General features: G+C 43.5%; 1 protein-coding gene across 1 annotated transcript in view; it reads left to right on the top strand.

The window, feature by feature from the left end:
• Nucleotides 1–6,928: 6,928 nt before the first annotated feature.
• Nucleotides 6,929–17,314, top strand: part of PIP5K1B (phosphatidylinositol-4-phosphate 5-kinase type 1 beta) — a 387,055-nt gene continuing 376,669 nt past the window's right edge. The window contains exon 1 of the mRNA XM_066257135.1: nt 6,929–7,065. The gene's annotated coding sequence lies outside the window, so the exon portion shown is untranslated. The remainder of the gene's footprint in view (nt 7,066–17,314) is intronic.

Here is a 17,314-nt window from a genome sequence, read left to right as displayed (position 1 = left end):
CATATTGTTTCTGGCTGAAGGCTATAAATATTAGCTAGTCTTGAGGGGAACTAGAATGATATCAATTTTGGGGCAAAGAAAAATGATTTAAGCAGGGCTGGTAACTGGTAGAGTTGCATATTATATAATTTAAAAAAATAAAAACTTAGCAGAAACGTACTGAGGTATTAGGAACTGAGAAAAGCTGAGATACATGTACACCTCTTCCAAAGGGTTCTGAGTCCTTCATATTCAATCTCTTCCAAACTTTGCTACTGTGAGTGTTGAAGAGGGGATTTAAGAATCATAGACTGTTAGATGCCGTTTCAGGGCATCTCATTTAACACCCTCATGACCCAGCAAGAACTTGAAACTGAGGCAGCTGAAGCCGAGGGAGAATGCAGACTTCCCTGTTGCAGGGACAGAGGTGGGATGGGAAAGCAGGCCTTAACAGTTCCAGTTCAGGCCTGACCTGGGGTGGCGCAGTGGATAAAGCATCAACCTGGAATGCTGAGGCTGACGGTTTGAAACCCTGGGCTTGCCTGGTCAAGGCACACATGGGAGTCGATGCTTTCTACTCCTCCCATCCTTCTCTTTTTCTCTTTCCTCCCTAAAATGAATAAATAAAATCTTTAAAAAATTCAGTACAGTATATAAATTAAAAAAGAAAAGAGTTCTAGTTCAGGGGGTGAGGGAGTTATATTGAGCAGGACACTTGAATCCATGTTAACACAATAAATTAAAATTAATAAAAATGAAAAAAAAAGAGTTTTAGTTCAATGCTCTTTCCAAGCCTCAGAGGGAGGAGGAAGAAAGAAGTGAATAGCATTAAGAAAGAAAAGATGCAGCAGAAAAAGAAAGTAACGCTAGAGGAAAGGACAATGGCACAGAGAGAAAGAGAATGAAGGAAATTAGGATGCTTTCAAGCCTTTGCTACTAATCTTAAAGCAAATCTGATGTGAGAACATAGAGTCTTCTGAAAAGAGCTTGTCGAGTTACACAGGGGAGACAGCTAAGCAGTAGCTTTTCTCATCTGCTTAGAAATCAAATTTCTAGAAAGTGAAGACAATGTAATGAAAGATTATCAATGTGAGAAAGATGTAACCCCTCCTTTACTATTTGATATCCATGGAGGCAATACATGCCTTTTAAAAAAAATCTTATAATTGAGATTTAGGTGGTTTTGAGGATAAGTACACACACATTTCAATTGTGCACAATTCTTAACATTGATGCCAAAAAACTTAAAGTCATGTCATTGTAATTCTTTTCTAAAGTTATTCCAGTGATTTTCCAGCTTAAGTTTTCCAGGTTAATTTTCCTTAATAGAGTACCAAGTGCCAATATCTTCAAATGTGGATATGCTATTACATCAAAGTTCCACTAATTCCCAATTCAATATCACATATACTACATAATCAAATTTTCAACCTTTCATAGGACATTAATGAAGTTCCTAGGAAAACTGTATTACCACAACACAGATGTTACAGAACACACCAAATTCTGACAGGGAGAGCCAAGATCAAGGAGTGGTTTTCTTTAGAAAACAATTCTACCAAAAACATGGGAATAGAAGTAATTTAAAATGTTCAAAACATGGCCCTGACCGGTTGGCTCAGTAGATAGAGCATCTGTCTGGTGTATGGATGTCCTGGGTTTGACTTCCAGTCAGGGCACACAAGAGAAGCCACTATCTGCCTCTCGCCTGTTCGGTCTTCTCCTTCTCTCCCTCTTCCCCTCCCACAGCCAGTGGCTCGATTGGTTTGAGTGTCGGCCTGGGATGCTGAGGATGGCTCAGTTGTTCCAAGCACGTCATTTGCAGGCATTAAAAGTAGCTTGGTTGGCCCTGGCCGGTTGGCTCAGTGGTAGAGTGTCAGCCTGGCGTGCAGGGGACCCGGGTTCGATTCCCGGCCAGGGCACATAGGAGAAGCGCCCATTTGCTTCTCCACCCCCCCCCCTTCCTCTCTGTCTCTCTCTTCCCCTCCTGCAGCCAAGGCTCCATTGGAGCAAAGATGGCCCGGGTGCTGGGGATGGCTCCTTGGCCTCTGCCCCAGGCGCTAGAGTGGCTCTGGTCGCGGCAGAGCGACGCCCCAGGGGGGCAGAGCATCGCCCCCTGGTGGGCAGAGCGTAGCCCCTGGTGGGCGTGCCGGGTGGATCCCGGTCGGGCGCATGTGGGAGTCTGACTGTCTCTCCCCGTTTCCAGCTTCAGAAAAAAAAAAAAAGTAGCTTGGTTGATTCCAGTGTCAGCTCTAGACAGGAGTTGCCAGGTGGATCCTGGCTGGGGCATATATGGGAGTCTGTCTCACTATCTCCCCTCCTCTCTTAAAAAAATAAATTTAATTTAATTTAAAAACAAAATGTTCAAGACATAGTAAATGCACAACTGATTCCAAATTGCCATTCAATATGCTTTTTGCTTTATAGTATTGGATATAAAACCTACCTCCATCTATGGAATGTTAAGCTGACACCCAAGACAACCAAAGCCTCCCATATTCAATATCCCACTATTTTCCATTTGTACCAAAAAAACAAACAAACAAAAAAAAACACCCAAAAAAAACAACCAACAAATTATTTCACCTCTTTAAAAAAAGCGTTTACACTTTTAAATAATGGAGCGAGGTTGAATTCCCTTCCCCTTAAAAAAGGTTTCTAGAGCTACTAAAAAAGTTGCATTTACAAAACAGCTGATAAAAGTATTCCTCTGGATTGTACAAGAAGACAGGTAAGACCTAGCATATGATAGTAATCAGTCTTGGCTTCTTCTCTCCTGCTTCATCTGAGGCTGGGCTCTCGACGTTTTTTGTTTCTCCATTTTCCACAGGTAGGCCTTCTTTAGGTTCCTGGTACTGGGACCTATTTCCACTTTGTTCCCCTTTTCCCTTTCATTAGCACTTTTTATCTGAAGATTTATCCTTTCCTGCTACCCTTTTTTGGCTTCATCTCCACTTCTGCAGGCGCTGGTTTAGCTGACAACCACACCAATCTCCTCTTGGGGTTCCCCTTCACTGCCCCCTCAGCAGAGCTGGCCTTCCTCTTCTTGAGCATTGTTGGTGGCAGAGGGGCTGGGCGGGCACCTGCCAGGTGTCTGAGGGCCACTGCCCTAGAAGAAGAGCCTTTTTGAACCTGGGCTGCCACTTCTCCAACCACCCACTGCTATGTGTACCTTTCAGGTAGATTCTTGAGAGTTTTTTTTTCTAGTTGAACGACAGATAAAGATGCCTTGCTAGAAGTACCCATAATTGACCAATACACCACCAATTCCCTTTGACAACTACCTTCTGGATATTTATGTGGCTTCAGTTTGCCCTTGAGACATCACTAAGCAAAAGTTGAATATGCATTAGCAATGTAAAGAAACTCAGCCTTCCTTTTTTCAGAGGAAGGTCCAGAAAGGATCTGTAACTAACCCAAAGTCCCATAGCTTAGAAGAATTTAGCTACTGGGGTATAACTACCCCCAAACTTAGCAAGGGAGATAGTCTCCCTAGAATGGGTATAATAAGGCCCTTTTATTCTTATACAAAATTCTTCCCTTTAAACCAAAAGTTTGAGTCTATTTCCTCTCCTCTTAAATCTGGTTGGTCTTGTGACTGCTTTGTCCAATAGAATGAAGTGGATGTTCTAGAACTTCCAAGCTCGATCCTTAAGAAGACCAACGGTGTCCAGTTCCTCCCTCGAAGCCAGCTGCCATATCTTCTGACAGTACCACATGCTGTAAAGAAGCCCACACTAGTGACCTGGAAAGACAGATGTCATGTGGCGGCAGACTGAGGTGCCTGATGTATGAGTGAGGACTTCTCAGACCTTCCAGCTCAGATGCCAAGTAAGTGACCCTAGCCAATGCTCAGCTGAGTCCAGCTGACTCAGAATCATGAAAAATAGTAAAGGGGGGTGGTTTGTTATGCAGCAGTAGATAATTGAAGCAGTGATTTAAAACAGAAACAATGTATTATTTCTAATGAAGCTATCAGTTGGATGGGCGGTTCTGCTGATTTGGACCAAGCCTGGCTGATCTCATTTGGACTGCCTTGTACCTCTGCAGTCAACTGAGGGCTGTCTGATCTAGGATGTCCTTGATTGTGATGACTCAGCTCCGTTCCACAGGGACTTTCATTCTCCAGTGGGCTTGTTCTCATGGTGATGGCAGAATGCTAAGAACAGAAACAGAAATGTACAAAGTTTTTTAAAAAATAGACTTACTTTTTTACAGCAGTTTCATGTTCATAGCAGAGCACAGAGAGGGAAGGGACTATAAAGCCAGAGGGAAAGGACCTGAATAAAGGAAGGTCATTACTTGGGGCCATTAAAGCTATCAAATCTACGACAAGGAATCTATGCATATATTCCTTATAGGGGAGTATTAAATAGCATTATTAAAATTTTGGGCTAAGATTTAGAAAATTGGAGAAATATACTTGAAATTCAGTAAAATGAGCATTTTCTGATTTTTGAATGTTCCCAAGATTTTCTAGCCAAGTCATTATTGCTAGTAATATTGATCTTGGTTTATTTCCAATAGAGGGTGACTTTCCCAAATTCTTGTTGTTTGATTTAGAGAAAATCAGGAGAAATATCAGGTTTCCCACTATGTGGTCCCTTGTTTCATTAATTAATACACAGTAATGATTATCTTAAGACTCTCACAGAATTGTTTAGAATCTTGTTTAATAGAAGTAGCTCTCTAAAAAGCCAGTGGTCTGCTTTGTAACAAACATCTCACTGGAAACTGAAGGCTGTTGGCATCTGTGCTTTACAAAAACGAGTCACTCAAGCTCTTAACGGGAAAGGCGGGCTGTGTGTACACAGGTATGTGTGCATTTGTATGTAATGTGTGTGACCACCTCTGATCCACTGTGATTTCAATTTAATTTTACCTGTGTTGACCTCTCCTGCATTCCCAGGAATTATTGAAAACTGACTTTGCTTTTTCACTTATTATTACCTCTCTGGGAAGTAGATCCCTTTTCCTCTCCTGGGACTTCAGGGCAGACAACTAAGGAGCAGAGAAGGAGCGACTGGGATTACTATTCCCTGAGGCCAGTCAACCTACTATATTTACAGTGGTGTGCTGCTGCCCCCTACACAGTGATTCACAGCAAGCTGATAAAGGGTTCTTTGATCTGGTCCTCTTCCCTCTACTGCCCCCTCTATCGACCCCAAATTGAACTTTGTTAAACCAGTTTGTTATTTCTTGTTCAACAGCTTGGAGTCAAGGAAACTGTGTTCTAGCCCTTGAGTCACTTAGTATCTTTGGGTGTTCGAGTCCTCTTCTATAAAATGAGAACCTGGACTAGATGTATGTTCCTGTTCTGAGCTTTGAAGATTTAGGATGTCAGGATAAAACCAGACACATATTACAAGTGATGCTCCAACACTCCAGATACATCTAGAAGAAGTAGGCTGGGAAAAGTCTAATATAGGTATCTGTGTTCCCAAAGAATTATTGCAGTCCATTTGGAGCTGATATTAAACCATAACAAATTTCTCCGAGGGCGGTGGTGGTGGTGTATAAAAAGCTTTTAGAACTGAAAAGAGGGGTTTCGTTTGCTGAAAACTTAGGGGATATCCTCTCAAACAGAAAGTTATGTTGGCTCACCAAGCCAGCGATATTTGAGAATCAAGACCATGAATTGTTTGTCTTCCGTAGACAGAATGTATCCCACGTTTTCCATCAGTGTTTTATTGTTGTTTTGTTTATGTTTTTAAACAAGAGTTAAGTGGAAGTAAGTAATGAGGGTAAGAAATACCGCTTGCTTCTGTTCATTTGGGAGAGATCTGTTATCTTTTCCGTTCCCATTGAGTAAATTTAGCTATAGCTTCCATGGCAGCATCTCCCCCTGGGAGAGTCCTTTAGATCTGCCCCTGCTCTTTCTGTAGCTAGACTGACAGCAGGTAAGATTACAAGTGCCCCACGCCCACTCAGCGTTGTCAGTCGGATTTGGCCCCCACCACCATCACAGCCTATTCGCGTTTTACGTTCCTCCTGCCAGCTCTCTGCTAGGACACCCTCACCAACCCATCCCTACCTGTTGTGTAGGTCTTATTTTCTGGGAAGACCTGCTATCCTTAGAAGGGGAGATACCGTCGCCTTGAAATCCTAGCCTGTCCCTTTCTGGTGAAGGGGGCACCAGTGCTTCAGTGCAGACTTCCTCACAAACGGAATCCGGCGGACAGGCGACCAGGCGTTGCAGAGTTCAATGGCCTGAAAAAGCGGAGAGCCCTACCCGATGCACAGCCCTGTTTAGCCGGGACGCAGGATTCTGAGAATCGCCAGGAAGCTCCTCGCTAGTTCCGGAACCTTGGAGAAATCGCCCAAATCCAGGGGCCCATCCCACCGCTGCTCTCGGTGCTGGGCAGCCGACCGCGGGACAAGAGCCGCGTACACATACAGCGACTCGGGCGTCCGGTCCGACTGCGGCGGGGCCTCCCGCCGCCGCTACTGCTGCAAACCGGTCTGGCTTCCCTGCAGGGCGTGCGGGATGGAAGAAGGGGGTGGAGAGAAAAGGGGAAGAGCTAGGGCGGCCGGCGGGCGGGGCCTGCAGCCTCCCCAGCCGCGGCAGTCACCGTGCCGCCTGGTCTTTCTGCGCCTCGCTGGGACTCCAGCGCGTACTGCGCCGGGACCCGCGCCCCAATCCGGGGCGCCGCTGCTCCTCGCCCCCTGTCTTCCAGTGCGCGGTGGCGAGGCAGCGCGGACAGTGGAGCGGTTCCGAGAGACTGGGGCTTTGGCGGCCGCTCGCTGCTCAGTCTGACCGAAGGACTGGCGGGGAAGGAAGGGGAAAGCGGGGACACACACACTCGCCGCGGCGCGCGCGCATTGCACATTTGCAGCCGCGCGCCCCCGGTAAGGCGCGTCCGGGGCAAGTTTGGCCCCGCGGCTCCGGCCCCGGCACCTGCCGGCTCTCGGAGCTGCGAATCGGCCCCGGCCCCGGCCCCGCCCCCGGCCGGCCGATCGACCCTCGGGCCCCTCGCCCGCACTGCTCTCCATTCGCCAGCGGGGAAGCAACAACATCCCAATAACTTGCGGACTGTGGCGCAACTGGTCTCAACAGCGGAGGTGCCCGAATGCTGCCCGAGAGAGGTAAATTTCCTGCGTGTGCCCAGCCCCTCCTCTCTGGACCCTTCTTCTGGGCTCGGACTTGGGAACTCTGTGTCTCAGGAATCCTGGCCGTCTCTCTAAGCTCCCACTTTGTCCGCGTTGTGCTGGGGGTAGGGTGAATGGGGTGCGCGTGGCTACCTAAGCGGGACCTTCATTCTGCCGGGGCCATGGCCGCGCGCTCCCCGCGGACACCCACACGCTCACCACTCCGATCCCCGGGGCCGCAGTGACACTCGGTGATCATTCTGGGTTCACTTAAGCAGGATCCTCGTCATTTTATTTGGGGGAACGAGCTGAGTTTGGCAGTAGCAGGAGACATCTCTCCCCACCCTCCCAGGGTGTTAAACAGCGGCGAACTTGTTAGGCACCCCTGGGATCTAAAGAGGGTCCTTCAAGTCAGTGTTCTGGCCGTCTCTGGCACTGGAGCCGGCTTGAACAGGTGCTGTATGGTTCCAGCCTCAATGCTGCAACAGACTTCTCTGCGTTTCCTCAGCTTCTCTCCCCGGCCCAGTCAACATGACGCTTCAGTAGCTGGGGTGGAGTTGGGGGTGGGGTTGGGGGGCTGTGGGAGTGTGGGGGGCAATAGAGAGAGAGAATGACAGGGTTTGATTTGCCTGGCCGGTGCCAGCACAGAAGACAACAATGTCTGCTTATCGCTCATCTATGCAAATGAGCCTGTTGTCATTTTTACCCCCTCACCCCACCCGACCCCGGCTTACTTGTCTCACATGCCCAGCGCTGCTGGGTAGAAACCTGTTCCAGAGAAGTTGTTGGGGTAGGCTGATCTTATGTACTGAAATTATACTTACTCTGATGCTTTTTAAAGGCTTAGTATTGCAGACCAAAAACACCCCCCCCCTTTCACAAACACACACACTTTTCTATGATGTTCTCAGCCAGAAGTCCTGGCTATAAGGTGACTAGCACCTGAGAGACCGGTTGGGCCTCAGAATGTGTTAGTCTCCTGCCAAGGAGAAGCGACCCCTCATCAGACTCCTAAGCGGAGGTGTGGGGACCCGCTGTTACCCCTTTGGTGAAGATCATTCATCCAGGCTGCTCTCTTGTTCTGTGCAAAGGATGTGAGCCGCAGTCCAGTGAAGGAAAGTGAAGGGGTTGGTTATTACCATTTTAACGTGAAGTAGAATAGTGTTCATAGAAGCTTTAGTCAGAGTATTTCCAGCTGAAAGGAGGCCCTGGAAAAAGAACCTTTCTCGGGCAACTTTATGCCAGTGGGAAGTTAAGTAAGCATCACGCAGGATCTGGAGCTGAGGGAAATGGTGCCAGTATACAGTAATGTGAGTGGAGACTTAGGAGGACTGGGGAGAAAACTGGTAAGTCTGAGACTGATGTATAATGTCTTAGGAAGGAAATGATTAAGAACTGAATGATTAAACCACATTACATTTTTGTCCAAATTAAAACCAGAAGTATTGAATAATAACACCTTAAATTTGCATCATTACTATTTGTAAATGCTTTTCAGGGTTCTCATTTAATTCTGACCACTTCTGAGAGAGGTAGAGCAAAGATGATTAACCACCTATTCACAAGAGGAACATGAGACTCCCAAGTCCAGGGTCTTAGTGAAGTAACAAGTGACTGGAATTAGAGTCACAACAAGGTTCTCTAAAATACCCACACCCACCACCACTAATCCCACCCAGTGCTGGTTTTGTATTTGTGAAACATTTTTACAATGGCCAGAGCTTCTGCATTTCTTCTGGTGTGCATAGTCTCACTGTGAATTATTGTCCACACTTGACAGATGAGGACACTGAGGTTTAGACAGGGGATGGGGGTTGTTCCTGGTTTCATGTCTAATCCAGTGCAGTTTACAAGACTAGAATTTAGAGTTCCTGATGCCTAATCCATTGCTTTGTGGATTATGCCATTGTTCCACTTCCGATCGCAATTAGGACACATTAGAGATGCTGCAATCCACTACGGACTGTTAACATGCCTGTTGGTGACCTGGGTTCTACTTCGGGCACTATATTTATCTGTATGACAGGGCCCAGATCCTTTCCCCTCTGAGCCTAGAGTCTAAAACAAGAGGTTTGTATTGAATTATCCTTCTCTTTCTAGTTTTAGCATTCTATAATGCTTATCAGCTATTTGTAACCCAATGTTATAATTTTCTTGAGAAAAAATAAAAGGATTTTAACCCTTTATTAACTAAGGATTTAACTAATTATAGACAATAGATTCATGTCATCTGTGTCATGTTCTTTTGCTTGCTTCCCCCCACTTAGTTGTTAGTAGAGTAATATGTAGCCCACTGAAAGATACATTACTAGAAATTGACTTCTGCCATTTTATGAAAGAGTCTGTCTAGAGAGGGAAAAACCAACCACTTTATTTTTGTGTTTGGATAAATTTCAGCAGATGCTAATACAAACTCGTCGTTTCAGAGGGGAGGAACCTAATTAACAAAACCAACCTAGTTTCTATTCCCTTTAAGAATCCTCTTCTTTTTCCACCTTTCCTTTCTGTATACCGAAAAGTAGTGTTTCTATGTTTAGAGGAATTAGAATTAGAATGGGTCTTAATTTTTTTTTTTTTTTTTTTTTACAGAGACAGAGGGAGAGTCAGGAGAGGGATAGATAGGGACAGACAGGAACGGAGAGAGATGAGAAGCATCAATCATTAGTTTTTCGTGGCAACACCTTAGTTGTTCATTGATTGCTTTCTCATATGTGCCTTGACCGTGGGGCTACAGCAGACCAAGTAACCCCTTGCTCAAGCCAGTGACCTTGGGTCCAATCTGGTGAGCTTTGCTCAAACCAGATGAGCCTGTGCTCAAGCTGGCGACCTTGGTGTCTTGAACCTGGGTCCTCCGCATCCCAGTCCGACACTCTATCCACTGCGCCACCGCCTGGTCAGGCAAGGATCTTAAATATTTTTAACAGATCCAGCCATTGGGGATTGAGGTGTATTTCTTTCTGAGAGAAAATTCAAATATTAATTAACTAGTTCAGACACACCTTTTGTGGGTAAAACAGCTGAAACTTAGAAAGGTGAAGTAGCTTGCTCATAGTCACACACATGTTTAGCAGGAGGAACAGGGCTAAGTTCTTAAGAATGTTTATATTCAGTATAGTGCCTGGGGTTTTATGGTAAAGGTGCATTTTTTACTTTTAAGAAAAAAAATCTGTCTTTTTAATCTACTGGTGGCGTTTCTCTTGGCTGTACAGATCAACAGTCTCAGAACTAGTACTTTGTTTCAAGCACTACTTGAAGACAGGGAACTATTTGCTGGTTTTCTAACCTTCTCTTCCTGGTAAATAAAGCCAGAAGTCAAAGGTGGTCCTGTCATACAGCCAATAAAGTTATAAATATATATATAATACATTTAATTTCCATTTTTATTTTTCTTGTACTTCTGTTAAATGGTGAGTCAGAACATTTAATATCCTGGAATAACATTTTTTTTCCTATGTCTAGAGCCCTCATTAGTTACTCTATGAAACACCAAGTTATTTTTTTCTTCTTTATTTTCATTTTACATCTGTTTTATTTTTTTTTCTGGAGCTTTACTTTTTAAAAATTTTTTATTAATTTTAATTTATTGTGTTAACATGGATTCAAGTGTCCCACTCAATATAACACCCTCACCCCTCACCTCTCTGTCCCCCATTACCCCCTCTTTGCCTCCCTCCTAACTCCTTCCCCCCACTTCCCTCTGTAATTTCCTGTCTTGTTATATCTGTATCTATGTGTTATGTATATGTAGTTTCACTAATCCCTTCACCTTCTCTGATCCCACCCCCTCATCCCCCTTCCCTCTGACAGCTGTCCCTCCGCTTCCTGTGACCCCGCCTCTGCCCCTATTTGTTCCTCAGGTCACTTTGTTCATTAGATTCCACATATAAGTGAGATCATATGATATTTTTATTTCTCTGCCTGGCTTATTTCACTTAGCATAATAATCTCCAGGTCCATCCATGCCCTCACAAAAGGTAAGATTTCCTTCTTTTTCACGGCCACTTAGTATTCCATTATGTATATGTACCACAGCTTTTTAATCCTCTCGTCCACTGACGGACACTTGGGCTGTTTCCAGATCTTGGATACTGTAAAGAATGCTGCAATAAACATAGGGGTGCATTTCTTCTTTTGAATCAGTGATTTGGTACTCTGAAACACCAAGTTCTAAATGTATTGGTTGCATAAACATGTTTTTTTTGTATCAAGTACATTAACTGGAGTTGGAAGGAGATCTTTTATTTTTGTAGATGCTGCCCAGTTATAACTGTACTCATATAACTTATGTAGCTCAGCCATTCATTTGTGGACTTATCTGGCAATTCTTCAAAAAGGAAGGGAAATCAGGGAAGAGAGAAACCTTTTGTTCAGTATTTTTCTTTTTAAAAATAAACTTTAAACTTAATTTATTGATGAAATTTTTGAAGTGTACCGTATAGTAAACAATTACTAGCTGCTATTGAGGAAGTGTTTTATTCGGTTAGGTTCCTTCCAATATAAAAGATTAGGCCAGGGAAAACCAGCTTGATTTTGTGTTTCCCATTCTCAATTGTATTTACTTCTGTTTACCTTCATCAGAGGTGTGTAAAGAAGATGATGACATAAAAAAAAAAAAACCAAAAAAAAAAAAAAACAGGAATCCTACCCAAAGTAGAGTACTCTTGGGAAGACTTGAAATATACGGCACGATTGAGATGTGGGCACATGTTTAGTTAGCTGGCCGGGTCTCAGGATTTGCATTTTAGGTTAAGACAAACCCGTATTTGAATGGAAAACTGCATAAAGTGTCTTCTTGTAGAAAGTCTTCTGTGGTGTTTTTGAGGCTGAATAAACAATGGGTATGCAATTTATTTGAGGGAATTTACAGACTAGATGAGCAGTGAGATTTTGAGACTTGTTTTCTCTAGGAGTTTCAGAAAGTCTGTTGTGAAACTGTAATGAAACATAAAGCCCGGAGTGAGCAGTACTGCTCCCACTAAAACTGGGTGTGTGTGTGTGTGTCTTTCAGTTGAGGTTCAGGCAGGGGTTGGAATCCAAGCGCTGGGGGCCCAGGGAAGGGAATTAACTTGACTTGAAACTGAATTTCCAGGTCTAAAGACAGGATTGTAGAAAGTTCATCCACTTTATAAGAAAAAGATGACGTTTAAATCTTTGCCATCCAGTAACACTGAGCAAAGGGTTTGCAAAGAGGGTACACTTACAGCTAACTATAAAAAATGTGTTTCTTTGCTTCACAGACAGGCACAAGAAATGCATTAGATTCAATGGGATGGGTAGTAGATTTTCAACATTTAATACACGATTTGCTTTTTCTCTAAAGAAAGCAAAAAACATGCCCACTGTCATGATCATTGGATCATTTAGTCATAACATCTGTTGCTAAAGTAAGGAAAATAAAACAGAAATCAAAAGAAATACCATGACCTTCTTGAGGCAATGGTAAGTACATCCTACGTGTTTAGCTAATATCTGTCAATGGGAAAGGTTGGGCATCATGTTTTATTTATCTTTGTATTCTTGGAACTTAGCACTATCCCTGGCAAGGGATGGGAATTTACTACATGTGTATGAACAATTTATGCATTCAAAAGAGAATCACTTATCCACTTGGGATGTTCATAATTATTCTAATGAGTCTCTTATTTTCTAGACCATTTAAAACTGTCAGGCAAGCTGATAGACACTACTTTCAATAGTTTATAGTATCTTTCATTTTTCATCATAAATGGTATCAGACCTCCAACCTTTTTTTAACCAACATGCCTGGGGATGACTTTTTTATTTCTCTTCCAAAACAGCAGTAACAGTATAAGTATAAAATGTGTTGCTCTTTTTATTATTTATAAACACCACTTAAACATGCGTTTAAAGTACCCAGAGTGGCTTAATAGTGAGTTTGGCTCAGGGTATACAGATAAAATTCAGCTTCTCTAAGTTAATCAGTTTAAGTGTCACCTGCTCTTGAGGCCTTCTCTGATCATCTCACCTAAAAGGGACCTTCTTCATATGTTTTCTTCACTCATCACAATGGATACTTATACATTTCTGTATCTTACTTGTTTTTCTACCACCTCTGCCCAAACTCACAGTCAGCCCAAAATTATAAACATTTTGACAGTAGATGTCATGGTTCTTAAACACTCTTTTTCTAATGGATGGCACATAGTAGGTGCCCCGTTAATACTTAAATGAGTAAATAAGTCCCATCTATTCTGTCAAGATGAACTGGGCCACCATTAAATGAACTCGAGCCAAACAAGTTTAGCTCTGGACAGTTCTTATAGGCTGATGATGATAGCTGCATGAGAATGACAGGCCCTCCAGGAGGAGGCAACAGTGCCCATTTAGGTGGATAAATTCTGGCATGAGTATGAAGCAGTATCTCTAAAGAGTTTCCTTTATATTTGTTCCTTTTTGTTAAAAAATTAATAGTAGAGAACAGAGAAGTAGAAAGCATAAAACAAAACATTCTAAAACTGTTAAAGGGGGTCTAAAAATCCCTAACTCATAAACATATGTAATTTTTAATTAAGACACCTTTGGTGAAAATATCTCATTTCTCAAGGCAAATCATATGACACCTGCAGGTAAAATCTTCCCGACCTCAGCTGGCTTTTCTTTGACTACAGATGCATCGATAGCCCAATAGCAGGGAAGAGGTTCTCAGGTGGGGCTCCTGGACCAGCAGAAGCAGAACTTTTTAAAAACACAAATTTTCATGCTATAAACCAGGCCAGCTAAATTATAAAATTCTGAGGATGGGGCTCAGCCTGAGTTTTGACAGGCCTCCAGGTGATTCTGATATACTCTCAGTATTGGCGACAAATGTTAAATCTATTGCTCAAAGTACAATGTAAGCCCCTTGAAGTGCTTGGTATTCCTGGGGGAATCCCAGGGTGTGTGGAGAGGATTCCATCTACCTGGCCTGCTAGAAATACCATGGGACAAATAAAACCGGTCTTGGCTTTTCTCAGAGCCATGTGGGTCACAAGAGAATCAGTGCATATGACTGGACTGGATGTCTGGGACTTTTGATAGTACAAAAAAAGCTCTTGATAGTCGCTGGCCCTGCCAGGTTATAGATACTCTCAAGACTGGGAGATAGACCAGGTTATGTGGTTATGAAGGTCAGGCATGTTCTGTGCATAATCTATGTTTGGGTATCACTTCAATAGAATGCCAAGTGGAAAAATGATTTCGAGAGCTAGTGGTTTACTTGCAAGAGGAAACGGTGGTTTACTGACAGTTCAGGTCCGTTTAATATACTAGATATGGATGGGGCCCTTGGCCGGACGGTACCAGGTGCTATACAAAAGTTTTGAACATGGTTCTGGCTTCACTTTTCTGAGAACTAACACTATTCTGGCATTTCTCAAGTGCCATTTATTTCTGTTTCTCCATGTTCCTGGCTGATAGAGGAGGAAATGGAAACCAAGTCAGGTGAGCTACATGATCATGAGCACAGAGCCATTAAGGCAGGGGTCCCCAAACTTTTTACACAGGGGGGCAGTTCACTGTCCCTCAGACTTTTGGAGGGCCAGACTATAAAAAAAAACTATGAACAAATCCCTATGCACACTGCACATATCTTATTTTAAAGTAAAAAAACAAAACGGGAACAAATACAATATTTAAAATAAAAGAACAAGTAAATTTCAATCAACAAACTGACCAATATTTCAATGGGAACTATGCTTCTCTCACTGACCACCAATGAAAGAGGTGCCCCTTCCGGAAGTGCGGCGGGCCCGGATAAATGGCCTCAGGGGGCTGCATGGGGCCCGTGGGCCGTAGTTTGGGGACCCCTGCATTAAGGGATGGTTTCAACCACGGAACTTACGATTTTAAAGTCCACATTTTTTTTGTCTGCTTCATGCAGCCGCACCTCAAAATGTAGTTTTGGAAGAAGAATTTTAAAAAAAGAGAACAAAAGCAAACCTAAAATTTCTACATATGAGCTCTAGATTATGTAATTGACCTTACACTTGATGTCTCAAAGGCACCTCAAATTCTACATGCCCAAGACCAGAATCATGGTCTTTTCTCTCCATACTTGCTCCTCTTGCAGTGTGGCCTAGCTCTGTGATGGCTCCACAGCCACCACCTGGCACAAGGCAGAGACCTAGGGGCTGTCCTTGACCCCATCCTTTTCATCTACTACATGGAATCCATCACCCATTTCTATTGATTTTACTTCCTGCATATCTCCTCCATCCATCTGCTTCTCGTTTCTGCCAATTCTTTGTCCAGCTTTTCATCTTTCTGCTGGATTCTAGCCATAGCCTCCCTGGTTCCTGAGTCCATTCTGGCCCTCCTCTAATTCGTCATCCATACTGCAGCCAGAGCAATTGAGAAGGCTGGAGAGACCCCTAGACTCTGTTGGTCAGATCCTTACCTCCCAAAGCTTCTCGGAAGCAGATAGATTCTGGCCTCTGGGGCTATCTGGGTTGGTAGCCTTTTGAACTCTTACATAACCTCTGAGGACTTCCTCTTCCAAACATCACCCTATCCCGATGCTCTTGCTCTCCTAGAGTACAGTTAGATCCACAGTGGTAGCCATAGTCAGCTGCTCTCACAGGCACAGAATGAAAACTTCAGTGAGATCCTAGGACCTGCCCAACCCAGATTTTCAGAGTGCCCTGGGAATCTTTGAGGTACACTCACTCATTCAACAGGAACCCAAGACTGCTCAGTAGATAAGAGAAAAGCAGTTGTTGAGGAAGGAGTTAGTTGGATGCTAAAGCATTAGCTTTGATGTTCTAGGTATCTTTAGGATGAAATAAAAAACAGTGTTTTTCAATTTGTGAACTGGTCCACCAGAAATTTTGTGTCTGTTTGCAAAAGCCAATGATCTTAGTCGAATTTGCTTATGCTCAGGGTGATTTCTGCCTTAGTGGTCCCTGAAATAATTATCCTATTTTTTACTGGTCCCCAAGTGTAAAATGGTTGAAAACCACTGCAGAAACCAGTTAATATAAATTGGGCTAAGCTAAGCTTGCATTCAATCTTTGCACATGGCTCTTTCAGTCACTTATTGTCACTTGAACTGTAAACAAAAGAGAAGTAGCAAACTGCTTAGTCAGTTCAGGCTGTTGTAACAAAGTATGGTAGACTGGGTTGCTTATAAACAACCAAAATGTATTTTTCACACTTTCAGAGGCTGGAGATGAGGGTGCTAACCTGGTCAGGTAGTGATGAGAGCTCTCTTCTTGGTTGCAGACTGCCAGCTTTTCATTTTATCCTCATGTGGTGGGAAAGAGGGCAGGATAGCTCTCTGGGGACCCTTTTATAAGGGCATGATTCCATTCATAAGAATCCCACCCCCATGATCTAATTACCTCTCAAAGACCCCACCTCCTAATACCATCACTTTGGGAGTTAGGCTTTCCACTTTGGAGGCACGCAAACATTCACTAAATAGAACAACTCTTTATCACTAAGTCAGTGTTCTTTAAGGAGCACATTATACACTGTAACCCAGTACAGACATAGACATATAATTATACTTAAAATAAAGGTTTCATAGAACAGTACTTAGCTACTACATGAAGTATGCTCTGGTATGTTCTGATATATTCCCTCCTGCCTCTAACTGCTACCAAACACCAGTCTTGATCCACCAGATTGATTATACTCCCCACCGATGGGCAGAGGCCTATACTTTGGAGAGCATGAATCTGATCTGCGATCCCCTCCAGTGCTGCTTGTGCAGAAGCTCGGGCCAGAGGTGTGCCCTTGCGGCAGTGCTGACCGTGACTCCCCATCCGGGGTTCTTTCCACCCCTGTGGGTTCATGGAGGGTTGTGATATAACTCCACAAAGCTCTCCTTGTGAATTTTGAATTTCTGTCAAAAAAGCATTGTGAAATTTATAGAGTTGGGAGAAAGCAACTCCTAAGGCCACCTTGTCTGTTACCCAGGATAAATAAGCAAAGGTGTTGAAATATGGCCCCTAAACTGGGGTATGTCCATATTTTTTTCCCTATAACTCTCACCCTAAAGTTCATACTAATTTAGTTTAACAAGAACCTAAATACTCTAGGAAAAACATCCTTACTTTCAAAATATATCAAGAACAATTGGGCAATACTTTTTCTTTCCTGCCTGAAGTACATCGAGACATCAAGCCTGCCCATTTTAATTGGCCCGTCAAGCACTAAATGAAAGGAGTTTAAAACATGGAACTCTTGGCTACTCAGAACTTGGGGGCAAGCTTTAACTTCTAGAATAAATTACCTAATTATGAAG

This window comes from Saccopteryx bilineata, chromosome 2 (genome assembly GCF_036850765.1).
Source record: "Saccopteryx bilineata isolate mSacBil1 chromosome 2, mSacBil1_pri_phased_curated, whole genome shotgun sequence".
Lineage (NCBI taxonomy): Eukaryota > Metazoa > Chordata > Mammalia > Chiroptera > Emballonuridae > Saccopteryx > Saccopteryx bilineata.
Note: the sequence above shows the minus strand (reverse complement) of the source record. Positions and strands in the feature narration are given on the sequence as shown.